Source organism: Ambystoma mexicanum, chromosome 2p, assembly GCF_040938575.1.
Source record: "Ambystoma mexicanum isolate Mex_15411 chromosome 2p, UKY_AmexF1_1, whole genome shotgun sequence".
Classification (NCBI taxonomy): Eukaryota; Metazoa; Chordata; class Amphibia; order Caudata; family Ambystomatidae; genus Ambystoma; species Ambystoma mexicanum.
This window is the reverse complement of record NC_090923.1, coordinates 1022734596-1022752535: the sequence shown is the minus strand read 5'-3', so window position 1 is coordinate 1022752535 and position 17940 is coordinate 1022734596. Positions and strand designations below refer to the sequence as shown.

Sequence of the window (17940 nt, the reverse complement as noted above, 5' to 3'; positions counted from 1 at the left end):
GACAGCGGCTATTCAAGCCTTGCGATTCACGCGCAAAGTCGGGTGCGGGGTGGACAAAGGGATCCGACGCGCCCCGTGGGCCAGTATTGGGGCGAGGGTACGGAGCATCTACCCTTTATGCCGCTCTGTGCACCCAGTGCTGCGTAGGGAGCTGTGCACGGGGATGATTTGCGTGTCTGTTCCGTGCACATCTCCCAGTCTCCACGGATTGCAACTTTCCCCACCGTTCTTGGATTGCCTTTGTGTGAGCACGACAGCAAAGGTGCTGGGGAGAGGGGGTGTGGGTCGGAGGCGTGCGTGTGCGTGCATGCACCTGCCTGCTAACGATGAACACTGTGTGTGTGGCGTGTGTGCACACGAGGTCTGCCTCTGTCAAGCGGGAGGCCAATTGCACACACGCTACATCTGCGGGCGCTTGCGGGGAGTGTGCATATGTGCAAGGGGTTTGCAAACGTGTGAGGTGAGCAGGTGGAGGTGTGCTCTTGATTGTGCAGATGTATAGCCCGAGTGTCTGAGAACGAGGCACGTGCGCGACATGTGCATGTGTGGGTGCCCCCTGGATGGGCATTCCAGTTGTGTGCATTTGAGCGGCGTGTGCCCACGTGGACGCGATGTGACATAAGTAGATGTGTGACGGGTGTGTTCGTGTGGAAGAAGTGTGTAAGATGTGCTCAAGATGCCAGTGTGATGTGTGCAGTTGTGCGACCTAGGCCTTGTGGGATATGTGGACACGTGCTTGGGACACGAGACGACGTGTGGATACGTTCAGGTTGCGAGCAGGTATGACACGCCTTCACGGGGCGTGTGCATGCGTGCAAGGCGCGTTGGGTACTTGGACGTGTCAGAGGTGTGTGAGCTGTGCCTCTGAGGGATGGAGATGTCGCAATGAGATCGACTGGGTGTGACACGTTGACGTGTGCGGAAGGTGGCGGGATCCTCCCGAGGACTTGTGAACTGGGGGTTTGTGAAATGGGCACACGTTTAAAGCTTTGTCTGTTGCCTAGAGTGTTTCTGAGTGCAAAAGTGAAATGTGCAAGTGTGCGTGTCCGTATGAAAGAGGCGTAGGCCCGCGTGAAATACTTCTGGCATAACTGTGTGTGCCCGTTGCGCAGACGCGTGAAAGAGATAGGCGCGATGTGTGTATCTTAACATGTGATGGGGGGTCAGGATGTGTGAAGCAGAGACGTGTGGCGCGTTGGTTTGTGTGAGGTGTGTCCCCGCTAAAGCGTGAAAGGTGGATGCGGGGGGTCGGAGTGCATGAAAAAGCTGTGCGCTGTGTGTGAAGTGTGAAAGAAGCGCACTGAAGTGTGACTCAGAGTGCAAGTAGGTCGATGTGAATGCAAAAGAGGTGCCATTGGCAACTGTCTCAAAAGGGCTGCATGTGAAAACTGTGTGCCTGCAAGCGATATATGTGTGTGGGTGCATGGCTATGGATGTCTCTTCTCGCAAGGCTGTATGCACGTGTTTGAGGTGCGTGCGTGTGCATTGTGCGTGACAGGTGTTCGGTGAGGTGTGTGGATTTAGGATACGCCGCTGGAAGTTGTGTGGCTCGGTGGAAGTCGTGCGTACGCAGGGCGTGTAGGTGTGCAGGGTGTGCGTATTACAGCTATGACTGCTGGGCCTGGGTGTGCTTCTATCGGCCTTCTTGCTCCTGTGTCTCGGCATTATGAGGGCCATTGGCTGTGTGACTTGGGTGGTGTGTGCACGCTTCCCGGTGTATTGCGAGGCATGGTATCCTACAGGTGTGCACGCGTATGCTTGTGGAATGCCTGTGTGTCTGCTGAGTGCAGGAAAGGCAGGGGCATTTCATCTGAGCATCTATTGAGCTGGCACGGGGGACTGGCGTGTACATCTGCGTGCCCTGGGCGGGTAGGAAGTTCGGTGGTTGTGCACCAGGCTGTGTAATACATGTCCCATAATATGTGTGTAAGCCGTGTTGGGGTGCACCACGGTTTATTGTTTCCGAGGTAGGTGTACGCGTCTCTTCAGTTGTACTTGCGATGTATATGCTTGACTATGCATCGGGCATGTTTTCTCTATAATACTCTTTGTGCCTGTGGTGTTGTCTGTGTGGTGCGTGCTCCCCGAGCTATGCGAGTGTGCGATGCGTACACCTCTCTTGGTTTCTTCGCGGTGTGTGCTTTGCGGTGGGAGATTTCCTTGGTGAGGCCAAGGCTCGTGCTGCGCCTCTCTGAGTTGCTTCTGTGTGGTGTGTCAGCACGGTGCGTGGCCTCTCTGCAGTGCATAGGTGTGCCTCCTACCTTCCGGAATTGTTTGTTCTCGATGATGTTTGCGTGTCTTGGGGTTTGAAGCTCTAGTCGGAACCTTGTACTCGGTTGTGTGTCCCTGTGAGGCATGTGCCTCGCGCAGGGATTTGCGCCTGCGACTTATATGCGTATGTACGTGTGTGTGGTGTGCTTGGCGCGTTGGGCTGTGTGGGGTACGTGCGTCTGGAGGTGTGCAAGTCCTCGGATATTCTCTCTAGGGAATGTGTGAGCGCCTCTCTGGGCCGTTTGCTGTCTGCCGTGTGCATTTCTGTAAGGCGTACCTTGCTGAGGCAGGCTTGCCTCTGTGTGCTGTGTGTGTGTGTGTACACTGAGGGTGGCTGTGACTGAACGAGCCTCTTCGTCACTTCATTCAGGGCCCTATTTCCTGAAGGCAGTGATATGTGCGTACACACGTGCTCAGCCAATAGCAGTAAGAGGACACGTCGTACAAAACTGCAGCATACACAAGAATTTCCTCTAAGTCTAACACATCCGCTAGAAGGTAATTTAATGACACACGGTTGCGTGATCAGGGTTTTGTGCAAGGCTATTAGAGAAGAGACGTCGGCAGGTGATTCACGCGTTATTAAAACGTATATATCTTGTCTTCCCTTATTTGTGTGGGGGTGAATGCAGAGGTTCTGGCAGGGACGTCATTTCACCAAAATGCCAGGGGTAGCAGAAGTAACATCGCATGACCCTTGACCTCTGGTGACATCACAGGAAGTGATGCCATTTGACCCCACCCCGAAGTGACATCTTGGGAAGTGATGAAACGCGACCTTTCAATCCTTAACAAAATAGAAAGTGGCATCACATTGCATTGTTCCTAAGTACAGTGCGAGCAATATGGTTACGATATCACTCTAATGTGACATACATTTCATACAAGAATGGGTCGCCATATGTATCGTTAATATCGGCGTGTATAGGCCCATATTACAAAATTACTGTGAATGCAAGCAGAAGTCCAAGGAAAAATGATAATTATGTGTTATTATATAGCACTTACGCTTAAGCGCTTTATATAGAACACATATACATACAATATCACCCAACCTGTGTTGGTACTCATTTATCAACCTCAGAAGGATTAAAGGCTGAGTTGAGGTGTTTAAGAACAGACTAAATCAGTGACTCACCCCCCAAGAGTGCCTGAAATAAACCTTTAATGAGTCTAGTAATTATCGTATAGCATTCCAGAAAGACAAATTATTTGTTATTCCTATTCTTTCTTTTTAGGGTCACTGCTCAAAGTGTTACACTTGTGGAACCCCCTCTTTTTTTTAAGAGGCCTGAAAAAGAAAGCCAGTCACTCCAGAAACAAAGGGCCACATGGTGATGGCCACAGCCCAGGAGCTTAAACCTAAAAAAAAGTGCAGCAAGGGAGACCTCAGGGGTCGCAATTGCGACCCCCTGGCGACCCCAAATGATGTCATGGGTTCTGATTGGATGTAAATGAAGATTCTAGGCCGTCGTGTGCAGTGTTGTACCGCGAGGAGCCACATCACAAGCCAACCTGCAAGGTCCCTGTGCATTTGCCCAGGAACACCCGCTTTCACCCGCACGCCATCAAGAGAAGACGATATGTGTACACCTTAATACAGCGCTCTGTGTTAGCACTAATACACCTGGACAAAAACCCTGATCACCCAACGTGTCATTACGACTGGCACGCCAGTGCACATTCCATAGTATTCTACGGGTACGAATGGCATGCCAGCCCTCATTCCTGGGTGTTCTATGGGTATGGCTGTCATGCCAATCCACATTTCTGGGTGTTCTATGTGCATGACTGGAATGGTAGTCCACATTCCTGGGTGTTCTATGTGTATGACGTACATGCCAGTCCACATTCCTGGGTACTATGTGGGTATGGCTGTCATGCCAATCCACATTTCTGGGCGTTCTATGTGCACGACTGGAATGGTAGTCCATATTCCTGGGTGTTCGGTGGGTATGGCTGTCATGCCAGTCCACATTCCTCTGTGTTTACGGCTGGCATACCAGCCCTCATTCCTAGGTGTTCTATGGGTATGACTGCAATGCTAGTCCACATTCCTGGGGTATTCGATGGGTATGGCTGTCATGGCCGTCCACATTCCTGGGTGTTCTATGGGTATGACGTGCATGCCAGTCCACATTCCTGGGTACTATGTGGGTATGGCTGGCATGCCAGTGCACATTCCATGGTAGTCTACGGGTACGACTTATCATGCCAGTCCACATTCCTGTGTATTATATGGGTACGACTGGCATGGCAGTCCACATTCCTAGGTATTAAACGGATACGACTGGCATACTGACCTCATTCCTGGGTGTTCTATGGGTACGACTGGCATGCCAGTGCACATTCCATGGTATTCTAAGGGTACGACTTGCATGCCAGCCATACCCATAGAATACCCAGGAATGTGGACTGGCATGCAAGTCGTACCCTTAGAATACCACGGAATGTGCACTGGCATGCAAATCCACTTTCCTGGGTACTATATGGTTTGTGGCTGGCATGCCAGTGCACATTCCTGGATATTCTATGGGTATGGCTGGCACATCATTGCACATTCTTGGGTACTTTATGGGTATCACTGGCATACCAGTACACCTTCCTTTGTGTTCTGTGGGTATGGCTGGCATGCCAGTGCACATTCTTGGGTACTCTTTTTTTTTTAATGTGTATATGGTCAAAGAAACTTCAACCTTTACAAAAGACATTAAAGTTTATGTTAAAAAAATACAATAAAATCAATCGCTCCTAAGCATAATACAGCAACGACAAATACTTACAAAAAGAAATAAAATGACATTTTTCCCTTTTCCCAATGACATTATGAATAAAAGAAGAGGAAAGAGGTCCAAGCGCAAATGTAAACATCTTAGATACGCCTATCCCAGCCATACATGAAAAGTGATATTGCCTCCTATACAATGTGACCATCACAGCCTGCCGACCAAAAAGCAGACGCCTTTCACAATTCAAGCGCAAGGAATAAAGTGCACAGTGCGTGTACACCTTTACAACAGTAATAGCTAACATTTCATTCCGCGGGCAAGTGTAAGCATCCTTTGCTGTTATACCTGTTGAAGTGGGATTTCCCCTTAGACAGTGCAACCAGGCAGATTCACCGTCCACAAAGTTAACTTCTTTCACAATACTGGCAACAAATAAAGTGCGTAGTGCGTTTACGCCTGTGCAATAAACCAACCGATGTTTCAAAGTTTCAGGAATTTTTTCAACCTTGCAAAAACGACATGTGTACTTAGAACGACGCAATAAAATGTCCCCTCCATGGGATAAACTCCATCTAAATCTACTTAGTTCCTCTCTATAAAACCTATCCGGGAATTCACTCAAATAATGGGTCATAACCCCGAATTTCTTATCCTCCCATAGATGTTGCATAGAGGGGTACTCTTGGAGTTTAGTCTGGCTCCAATCCAAGAAGTATAAGGGGCATTTTAATAAAGCAGGGGAATTCACCAGTTCCGATTAGTCTTTGGCAATTTCCCACCAGGGCAGGGTTGCCTCACAATAATCTTCAATATGTGCCAAAGAACTGTTGGATTTACTCTCCGAGACCCCACGCGGCTCTTCATGGGCGTAGTTGCCGCAGGATCTAAACTACGCCCAGACAGTGTCAGCAGCCTCCACTTTACTCTGACCTGTAGGGACCAAGCCCCAATTCGAAGCGGACGGCCACCACAGGAACTGCACGGGGGACTCTCAGAACCATCCACCAAATAGGGGCCTCACTTTTGTTAAAAAGGTCCAAAACAACTTGATGAAGTAATTCGGACCCATATTGTAATTTAGGGACGGCTCCCCCTGATAGAAAATCATGACCGGCTTTATAGAAAACCTGCCATATTTCTGAATAACTGTAGTCATTTCATATAGTAAAAGGAGAGCTCTTTGATTAAGTTGTCTTTCCATAAAGACCTTATGGCGTCTACTGCAAATTGCAAACCTCAAATACACTAAAGCCCTGATTCATGGAATTTTTTGCACGGTGCAAAGTGACTTTTTTCGCTGCTGAAAAGTGACTTTGCACTTCTGACTCCAACCCTGATTCATGGAACTGTGTAAAGTGTATTTTTGCTGTGCAAAGTCATTTTGCACTGCAAAAACCACTTTACACTGACTTTGCACTGCAAAAATGCACTTTGCCCAATTCCATGAATCAGGGTTTGTATCGGCAGTGCAAAGTCACTTTTCAGCAGTGCAGAGTCACTTTGAACTGTGCAAAAAATACCATCACTCGGGCCCTAAATTGTCAATGGCTTTTAACTTTTCATTCTCCATCCACCATCTCCATCCACCAGACAAAAGTAGATAGTTTCCCTTTTCTATTAATCTCAATAACTTTGGTTTTCTTGGCATTAATGGCCAGAGAATTAGCCCTGGAAACTTGGAAAAGACCCTTAATAACTGCCGAAAACCAATGGGAGCAAGATCAACCAAAAGGAAATTGTCTGCATAAGTCACCCAAATTAGACCCAATTCGCCAATCTTTGGAGGAGCAAATGAGGCGGGTTCCAAATACTCATCCATGTCGGAGACATACAGATTAAAGAGGCAGGGGGCCAATAAGCACCCCTACCTCAATGCAGAACGAGTATCAATCTTCCTATAAAATTGACCAAATCGAGCCAAAGTGACCTGTATGGGGCTATATTCGTGAAGTCTGATGAGCAATCTTAAAAGGATTTGTGTGATTTTCCAACTAGATAGTTTAGACCACAAACCGTACCCGTCGACTCTGTCGAATGCCGCCGACAGACTATTGAGGTGGCGTAGACAGAGTCGTATTTATCGGACCATGCTAATTCCTGAAGACCAATACAAATTGTTCAACCTTTTGGACAGTGATGGCGCCCACTTTGGTTGCTATGTTTTAATAAAAATTGATTGATTTTTGACAGGGGAAGTGCTGCAACTTAGAGTCTCCTCAGAGGCTGACCTAGGCTATGTTAAAGAGAAATCAAAATTGTTTTGTCCCAGAGTTGCGCTTTTCTACTAAATAAAGAGATAGATTCAAATTGAAATTTTCAAAAAAAGTTTACATTTAATGTATAGCACAAAAAGATTTTTTGGTACACAACGAAAATAAACAGCTAAGGACAGTATAGTTAAGTTCACAATCTGTCAAAGAAAAGAAAAATAAGTGCATGTATTGCACGGGCATGTGAAAGTAAAACTTACTAGCCAGTCAATTAGTTCTTCATCCTCCTAGTTGCCACTTGTTTATATAGATTCCTTGAATTGTTTAGTCTGAGTCCCCAAGGTGGGTTGCTTGGAGTCCTTGTGTGTTAATGCCAAGTCTCCTTATTGATTTGAGTCCTCTGTTGTGAGATCTGAGTTGCCAAACCTCAACATTTTTGGCTTGAATCCCCAAGGGGGGTTGCTTGGAGTCCTTGTAATTCAGTTAATTAAAGTGTGTTGATACCAAGTCTCCTTATTGATGTGAGTCCTCTGTTGTGAGATCTGAGTTCCAAACCTCAACACATGTTTCCCCACTCAAGGTTTTCTTGGCATTAATGGCCAGAGAATTAGCCCTGGAAACTTGGAAAAGGCCCTTAATAACTGCCGAAAACCAATGGGAGCAAGATCAACCAAAAGGAAATTGTCTGCATAAGCCACCCAAATTAGACCCAATTCGCCAATCTTTGGAGGAGCAAATGAGGCGGGTTCCAAATACTGATCCATGTCGGAGACATACAGATAAAAGAGACAGGGGGCCAATAAGCACCCCTACCTCAATGCAGAGCGAGTATCGATCTTCCTAGAAAATGGACCAAATTGATCCAATCTGACCTGTATGGGGCTATTTTCGTGAAGTCGGATGAGTAATCTCAAGAGGATTTGTGTGATTTTCCAACTAGATAGTTTAGATAGTTTAGACCACTCACCGTTCCCATCGACTCTGTCAAACGCCGCCGACAGATCTACTGAGGTGGCGTAGACAGAGTCGTATTTATCGGACCATGCTAAATCCTGAAGACACCTTATCATAAGCCCGTTAATATTGGTGCTCTGAGCCGTTTGGAATTTTTTTAGTCTGCCAGCTTCAATAGCCCAACTTTCCAAGTGTCTTAATACAAGGGAGCAAAGACCTTCCCTTCAGCATCCAAGATTGTAATACGCAGTAATTCTTGGGGTCGGTCTTCGCACCCCTCTTTTAAATTGGTATGACATAAGAGTTATGCCAAGATTCAGAGATGCATGCTCCCATGGTGATTTCCTTAAAAAGAATAGAAAAAACTGCAGACCACACAACAGGATCCTGTTAAAATAGTTTGTTAGAAACACCACTGGGGCCTGGAGCCCTTGAATCACTGCTGTTACGAATGACCATGTTCATTAGGCCCGGGTTGGCTTCCAATTGCGAGGCATTTACATTAGCCTGTTTCTTTTCCAAGAAGGACACAGCTAAATTGTTGTCTTTTGCATAAATGGACGAAAACTGATCTACCCAGTCAACCTCAGAAACCTGGTTAATCTGACCCACTTTCTATACATGAGCAATTTTTTACAATTCTCCACTCGCCATAGTAAATAAGATTAAGAACTAAGCAAGTGGAGAAATTCTGTAATCTGTGTCCTTTTATGTAGGTCTGAATTCAATGTCAGAGGTTTCTTTACCTGACTTGGAGCCATTCCTGTTTTAACAACAGTGGATGGGGGTGGACGTACAATCCCTGGCAAATAAACTTGGAGACAATCCAGTGGATGGACGCTCTCCCCATCACGCAAGCACTGTTTTTAGATCTGGTATTTGTCTCTTCCCATGCATACACATAGGGGAAGGGAGTGGTTATTGGGCACATTGATGCAAGGCTGAATGGTGTTTAACATCTAGAAGAAGTTAGTGTCTCTTCTTATTCTTTCCCCTGTATTTGTAGGCGGTCCAGCAGCACTACACAGGGATAGACGAGGCTACAAGGAAGGGAAATTTAGAATCTAAATCTATCCTTTCCTGTCTTCCTACACAGCCTTGCCACTGTGGGCGGTAAAACCCATAGTAGTTTCTTGCTCTGTTAGAAATAACTGTGCCCTTAACCACGGGGGGTTTATTCCAAAGTACAGACTGTCTGTCTGGCTTTGGAATACAGACTAGTGTTTGAATACAGTTGGCAATTGTCCAAACTTTCGTGTTACGTAATCTGACTGCTGACCTGCTCAATGTTTATTTATAATCTCCCAGCAAGCCCCCAAATCTTTATTCCTCAATTTCATGAGCATATGCTCGGCGTCCCTCTGTAGGACCCATGCACGCCTGCTCCGAATGATGTTTTTATATTTTGACATCAGCTTTTTCTTCATGGCTGTTTTAACCAGCCTATCATGAATATTCTTTTCAATTCGTCTAATTTCCATTCTCTTTTTTTTTTTTGGCTTGCACTATTTCCTTATTGAATGCGTGTACGTGTGTTTCCCTGTTTTTAACTTGTTGTCGACCTGCCTTGCCCCCAAACACAGTGGATATGACATCCGTTATTGAATGTTCAAAATGTGCCATTCTAAAGGAAAAAGGCTTCCGTTGACATGGAGTATCCACCATGATAGCGTTCATTTTGCAGTTCATACTGTTAATAGAGCCGTCTTTGCATTTAACCCAATTCTTCCTGGTGTGACGATTCCACGGGTCTATATGCCCCACTGCTGTTACTCACAGAGACCAACATTTCTTTGCCTTCGGGACTCATTTCCAATGTTGTATGCAATTCCCCGGTCTCAATGTGTTCTTCCAACTCAAATCCCAGCGCTTTGAGTTTGGCAGACTCGTGCCCTATCATTTCATACATATGAAAGACGGGCGCCTATGTGCAAAATGCAAACATCAGTACTCACGAGGTTGCTGTACTCGACTTGATCAATGTCCCGGGATGAGATCAGTTGTAATTTTGCCACTTCTGAAAAGATAGACAGGACATTTGTTCTATTTAGACAAAGTTGCTTTTTGTACCAAAGCAAACCAGGCAGCTGGAGCTTATAAGACAGGACACCCTTATAAGGAGATCTAACATGCACGTTATTTGATTTAAGTGACGCCTTCTTCAAATTTCTAGAATGAAGCAAATGCCTCCCCCTGTTGTCATCGCTGGACAGCTTACGCAATGCACCCCTTAGTATCCTATACACGGGTGCGGTAGTGTCATGGTTGTTCAGGCAGGCTCTCCCTGTGTGATTTTTATCTTGTGATATTGCACCACATTCTTGGGTACTATATGGGTATGATTGGCATGTCAGTGCACTTTCCTGGGTGTTCTATGGGTCTGACTGGCATGTCTATGCACATTCGTGGGTACTATATGGGTATGACTGGCATACCAGTGCACATTATTGGGTACTGTATGGGTATGATTGGCATGTCAGTGCACTTTCCTGGGTGTTCTATGGGTCTGACTGGCATGTCCATGCACATTCGTGGGTACTATATGGGTATGACTGGCATACCAGTGCATATTATTGGGTACTGTATGGGTATGATTGGCATGTCAGTGCACTTTCCTGGGTGTTCTATGGGTCTGACTGGCATGTCCATGCACATTCGTGGGTACTATATGGGTATGACTGGCATACCAGTGCATATTATTGGGTACTGTATGGGTATGATTGGCATGTCAGTGCACTTTCCTGGGTGTTCTATGGGTCTGACTGGCATGTCCATGCACATTCGTGGGTACTATATGGGTATGACTGGCATACCAGTGCACATTATTGGGTACTGTATGGGTATGATTGGCATGTTAGTGCACTTTCCTGGGTGTTCTATGGGTCTGGCTGGCATGCCCATGCACATTCGTGGGTACTATATGGGTATGACTGGCATGCCCATGCACATTCTTGGGTACTATATGGGTATGACTGGCATACCATGCACATTCTTGGGTACTATATGGGTATGACTGGCATAGCAGTGCACATTATTGGGTACTCTTGGGTACTATATGGGTATGACTGGTATACCGTTGCACATTCTTGGGTACTGTATGGGTATTATTGCCATGTCAGTGCACTTTCCTGGGTGTTCTATGGGTCTGACTGGCATGTCCATGCACGTTCGTGGGTACTATATGGGTATGACTGGCATACCAGTGCACATTATTGGGTACTATATGGGTATGATTGGCATGTCAGTGCACTTTCCTGGGTGTTCTATGGGTCTGACTGGCATGTCCATGCACATTCGTGGGTACTATATGGGTATGACTGGCATACCAGTGCATATTATTGGGTACTGTATGGGTATGATTGGCATGTCAGTGCACTTTCCTGGGTGTTCTATGGGTCTGACTGGCATGTCCATGCACATTCGTGGGTACTATATGGGTATGACTGGCATACCAGTGCACATTATTGGGTACTGTATGGGTATGATTGGCATGTTAGTGCACTTTCCTGGGTGTTCTATGGGTCTGGCTGGCATGCCCATGCACATTCTTGGGTACTATATGGGTATGACTGGCATGCCCATGCACATTCTTGGGTACTATATGGGTATGACTGGCATAGCAGTGCACATTATTGGGTACTCTTGGGTACTATATGGGTATGACTGGTATACCGTTGCACATTCTTGGGTACTGTATGGGTATTATTGCCATGTCAGTGCACTTTCCTGGGTGTTCTATGGGTCTGACTGGCATGTCCATGCACATTCGTGGGTACTATATGGGTATGACTGGCATACCAGTGCACATTATTGGGTACTATATGGGTATGATTGGCATGTCAGTGCACTTTCCTGGGTGTTCTATGGGTCTGACTGGCATGTCCATGCACATTCGTGGGTACTATATGGGTATGACTGGCATACCAGTGCATATTATTGGGTACTGTATGGGTATGATTGGCATGTCAGTGCACTTTCCTGGGTGTTCTATGGGTCTGACTGGCATGTCCATGCACATTCGTGGGTACTATATGGGTATGACTGGCATACCAGTGCACATTATTGGGTACTGTATGGGTATGATTGGCATGTTAGTGCACTTTCCTGGGTGTTCTATGGGTCTGGCTGGCATGCCCATGCACATTCTTGGGTACTATATGGGTATGACTGGCATGCCCATGCACATTCTTGGGTACTATATGGGTATGACTGGCATAGCAGTGCACATTATTGGGTACTCTTGGGTACTATATGGGTATGACTGGTATACCGTTGCACATTCTTGGGTACTGTATGGGTATTATTGCCATGTCAGTGCACTTTCCTGGGTGTTCTATGGGTCTGACTGGCATGTCCATGCACATTCGTGGGTACTATATGGGTATGACTGGCATACCAGTGCACATTATTGGGTACTATATGGGTATGATTGGCATGTCAGTGCACTTTCCTGGGTGTTCTATGGGTCTGACTGGCATGTCCATGCACATTCGTGGGTACTATATGGGTATGACTGGCATACCAGTGCACATTATTGGGTACTGTATGGGTATGATTGGCATGTCAGTGCACTTTCCTGGGTGTTCTATGGGTATGACTGGCATACCATTGCACATTCGTGGGTACTGTATGAGTATGAATGGCATACCAGTGCACATTCTTGGGTACTGTATGGGTATGATTGGCATACCAGTGCACATTCTTAGGTACTATATGGGTATGACTGGCATACCATGCACATTCTTGGGTACTATATGGGTATGACTGGCATACCATGCACATTCTTGGGTACTATATGGGTATGACTGGCATAGCAGTGCACATTATTGGGTACTCTTGGGTACTATATGGGTATGACTGGTATACCGTTGCACATTCTTGGGTACTGTATGGGTATTATTGCCATGTCAGTGCACTTTCCTGGGTGTTCTATGGGTCTGGCTGGCATGCCCATGCACATTCTTGGGTACTATATGGGTATGACTGGCATACCAGTGCACATTATTGGGTACTGTATGGGTATGATTGGCATGTCAGTGCACTTTCCTGGGTGTTCTATGGGTCTGACTGGCATGTCCATGCACATTCGTGGGTACTATATGGGTATGACTGGCATACCAGTGCACATTATTGGGTACTGTGTGGGTATGATTGGCATGTCAGTGCACTTTCCTGGGTGTTCTATGGGTCTGACTGGCATGTCCATGCACATTCGTGGGTACTATATGGGTATGACTGGCATACCAGTGCACATTATTGGGTACTGTATGGGCATGATTGGCATGTTAGTGCACTTTCCTGGGTGTTCTATGGGTCTGGCTGGCATGCCCATGCACATTCTTGGGTACTATATGGGTATGACTGGCATACCATTGCACATTCGTGGGTACTGTATGAGTATGAATGGCATACCAGTGCACATTATTGGGTACTGTATGGGTATGATTGGCATACCAGTGCACATTCTTGGGTACTATATGGGTATGACTGGCATGCCCATGCACATTCTTGGGTACTATATGGGTATGACTGGCATACCATGCACATTCTTGGGTACTATATGGGTATGACTGGCATACCAGTGCACATTATTGGGTACTCTTGGGTACTATATGGGTATGACTGGTATACCGTTGCACATTCTTGGGTACTGTATGGGTATTATTGCCATGTCAGTGCACTTTCCTGGGTGTTCTATGGGGCTGGCTGGCACGCCCATGCGCATTCTTGGGTACTGTATGGGTATGACAAGCTCACCATTGCGCATTCCTGTGTTCTATGGGTTTGGCTGGCATGTCCTTGCACACTTTCTGTGTACTATATGGGCATGGCTGGCATACCAGTGCACATTCATGGGTACTATATGGGTATGACTGGCATACCATGCACATTCTTGGGTACTATATGGGTATGACTGGCATACCATGCACATTCTTGGGTACTATATGGGTATGACTGGCATACCAGTGCACATTATTGGGTACTCTTGGGTACTATATGGGTATGACTGGTATACCGTTGCGCATTCTTGGGTACTGTATGGGTATTATTGCCATGTCAGTGCACTTTCCTGGGTGTTCTATGGGGCTGGCTGGCATGCCCATGCGCATTCTTGGGTACTATATGGGTATGACTGGCATACCATTGCACATTCGTGGGTACTGTATGAGTATGAATGGCATACCAGTGCACATTATTGGGTACTGTATGGGTATGATTGGCATACCAGTGCACATTCTTGGGTACTATATGGGTATGACTGGCATACCATGTACATTCTTGGGTACTATATGGGTATGACTGGCATACCAGTGCACATTATTGGGTACTCTTGGGTACTATATGGGTATGACTGGTATACCGTTGCACATTCTTGGGTACTGTATGGGTATTATTGCCATGTCAGTGCACTTTCCTGGGTGTTCTATGGGGCTGACTGGCACGCCCATGCGCATTCTTGGGTACTATATGGGTATGACTGGCACACCAGTGCACATTATTGGGTACTGTATGGGTATGATTGGCATGTCAGTGCACTTTCCTGGGTGTTCTATGGGTCTGACTGGCATGTCCATGCACATTCGTGGGTACTATATGGGTATGACTGGCATACCATGCACATTCTTGGGTACTATATGGGTATGACTGGCATACCAGTGCACATTATTGGGTACTCTTGGGTACTATATGGGTATGACTGGTATACCGTTGCGCATTCTTGGGTACTGTATGGGTATTATTGCCATGTCAGTGCACTTTCCTGGGTGTTCTATGGGGCTGGCTGGCACGCCCATGCGCATTCTTGGGTACTGTATGGGTATGACAAGCTCACCATTGCGCATTCCTGTGTTCTATGGGTTTGGCTGGCATGTCCTTGCACACTTTCTGTGTACTATATGGGCATGGCTGGCATACCAGTGCACATTCATGGGGATTCTACGGCAGGCATGTATGCGGTGGGTGTGTCTTAGAGGTGTGCCTCTGCGAGTTGATAGGTTCTCTCATTTCCCTGCTCTCTGAGATGTGTGTGTATGTGTGAGAGGTACGTGTTCTTCTCTATGATACGTTGGGCAGCGTGGGCCTCCCTGATGTGCATGTGTCTTGAAGTGTGTACGTTGTACGGTGTGTACATGTGTGTCTATTTCTTGTGGTTGTTGTTTAGGGGGTGTGTGTCTCTGAAGGGGCGATTCTCTGAGTGGAATCATGAGTTCTTTGATGGGTCTTCTTTGATGGGTGCTGCTCCTAGATCTTGGCCTCTCGGGTATGAGTATTTGTGGTGTGTCTGTGCGGTGTGGGTCTCTCTGTCCCGCGACCAGCTGTGCGATCTCTCTGTGAGTTCTGAGACGTTTGTGATGAGCTATATTTGTATGTAGTGCGTCTGTTTCTATGAGGTGTGGGTATCTGGACTGACTGATCGCGGAGGCATCTGTGTCTCCTTATCTCACTTCTGTGATGTGTGTGTGTGTGGAGGGGCCCCATGTGCCTTTCTCAGCTGTGTGGGTCTTCTTGCTGTGTAGTGGATGTGTGCTGCACCTCTGGCTCTCTGGGGTACGCGTGTGGTCGGGGTGTGGCTCCAAAGCATGCTTGTGTTTTTAAGGCATCTATTCTGGGAAGGTGTACGTCTCTCTGGGGTTTATGTCTCTCTGGGGTTTACGTCTCTCTGGGGTGTACGTCTCTCTGGGGTTTACGTCTCTCTGGAGTGTACGCCTCTGAGTTGCGTGACATTGAGGCGTATTTATCTACAGGGCGCGTGACACTCAGCCTTTCCTAGGCCTGTCTCTTCAGTGGGGGTCAACATTTTTATTTTCACAACAACAAATAAGAACAAAACATTTCCTTATCTATTAACCACAAGCAGAGTCAACCAAAGCAAAACACATTAAACAGTTCATCATAAACTAAGTCCAAATATCAAATGTAAGAGAAAGAAAAGAGGTGTATGAAACGGAGAGAAGAAGAAAAGGAAAAAAGGAAAAAGAAAGAAAACATTGAAACCAAAACCCGTCTCTTCAGTGATTCGCAGTATTGTACGTCTCTAAGATGTCTCTCGAAAGCAATTGTGTCTGTGTGGGTGAGGGGGAGGCGATGGTGTCTAAGTACTGCTTAGCTCTGAGTTGTGTCTCTAATTGTGTGGGTCGTGTGCGTGCTTCTCTGAGATGTCTCTCCGAGGGGACGTTAGTATGCATTCTGAGATGTCTCGCTGAAGGGCGTGCGTAAGTCTCATGTGATTCCCTTTCAGCTGTGCCGCTTGGTGGTGTCTCTTTGACTTGTGGCTGTGAGGGGCTGTGTTTGTGGTTGGCGCCCTTAAGTCTGTATGTGTCTGTATGACTCGTGTCTCTCCCGAACCTGTGAGCCGGGGTTGTATGTGCTTCCGAGTTGTGTGTGCCTCTCAAGGCACGCACAACGGTGTGCTCTCGCGATTGTGCCCCTCTCGAGTGCGTGTGTGAGTAGTGTGTCTCGTCGAGGAGGCTGTTGCCTGAAGTGTGCAGGCCTCTCACTTGAGAGGGCATGAGCTGGAGGCCTCTCTATAAGGTATATATGTGCTGTCTGAGCCAGAGGCGTGGGAGCGACGTCTGTGGGGTGTCCCACCACCAGTGTGGGCTTCTCCGAGGAGGCGTCTCTGAGAGGGTTCCCGCGCGCCCTCCGCCGCGTGTCTCTGTGAGGCCAGGGTGTCAGGGTTTCTTACATTTCTAGCTACGTCACGTCCAGCTGCTGCAGAGTCCGAGAGCTGGGACTCTGGAATTGTTATTGTTCTATGTAGCGTCTTGTCTCTGAGTTTACCAGACTGGGTCCTTCTGGGCTGTATTATGGGTGTGTCTCCTGGAAGGAGACGGTCTCCCCGGGGTGGTGTCTCTCTTGGAGAAGTTGCCTCTCTCAGTGCCCGCTCTCCAACGGCGGTCTTGTCCAGGTTATCTCTTCCTGCGGCTGCCCTCTTTCTTCGGAGTCTCATTTAGCGGGCGTCACTGCTAAGGCTGTCCCACTGACATGCTTCTGGGGAGGGTGTCTCTTAAGCTGGCTGCACTCTGAGGTTGGATTCTCGCCCGGGGGTGTCTCACGGAGTTGTATGTCCCTCTGAGCTACTTCTCACGGGGAGTGTCGCTAGATCGTGTGTTCGTGTAGTGCGTCTGTCCGAGGTGTGTGTGTGTGTCTCTGAGAGAGAGGCGCGCCTCTCTGAGAGGGGTGTCTCTTCGAAGCGTACGTGCATATACAGGGCCTGCATTGTATGGAACCGATATGTGCTTTTCTTTGAATTATAGCTCACTGAGGTTTTCCTCCTAAGAGGTCACCACTCCCCGAGTAGGCGATTCGAGGACTCTTTTCGGAAGTCGTACCTCTGAGCGGGTGTCTCAGACTGTGGAATCTGTACGCGGCTGTCCATTGAATGGGCTGGTCTTCTGGGATGTCTCTTCGAAGCGTCTCTCTTGGTTGCCTCTGAGATGTGTGCCTCTCTGAACTGTCGAGATGAGGTGTCTCGAAGCTGTGTGTCTCTGAAGGTTTGCATTTCAGGTGTCTCGTTCTATGCACCATGAGCGGGTGTTCGAGGTTGTTCTCTCCGAGGATGGGGTTTTACTGGGTGTGTGAGGGGGGTAAGGATGGGGGGGGGCGTACCAGGGAGATGTGCGCCTTTTCTACATGAAGGTCTCAGTGGCTTTTTTCTTTTCCAATTTTCTCCACTAAATTCTCCTTTTTGAGCTCCCTGTCGCCATGGATCCGCTGCTCGCTGCCATAGCAACTGCATCTGTTTACAATGATGAGCTCGGGTACCAACACTTGAA

The 17940-nt window shown here is 47.3% G+C and overlaps 1 protein-coding gene across 1 annotated transcript in view; it reads left to right on the top strand.

The window, feature by feature from the left end:
* Window positions 1-17940, top strand: part of CNIH2 (cornichon family AMPA receptor auxiliary protein 2) — a 707580-nt gene that overhangs the window by 1346 nt on the left and 688294 nt on the right. The window lies entirely within an intron of this gene.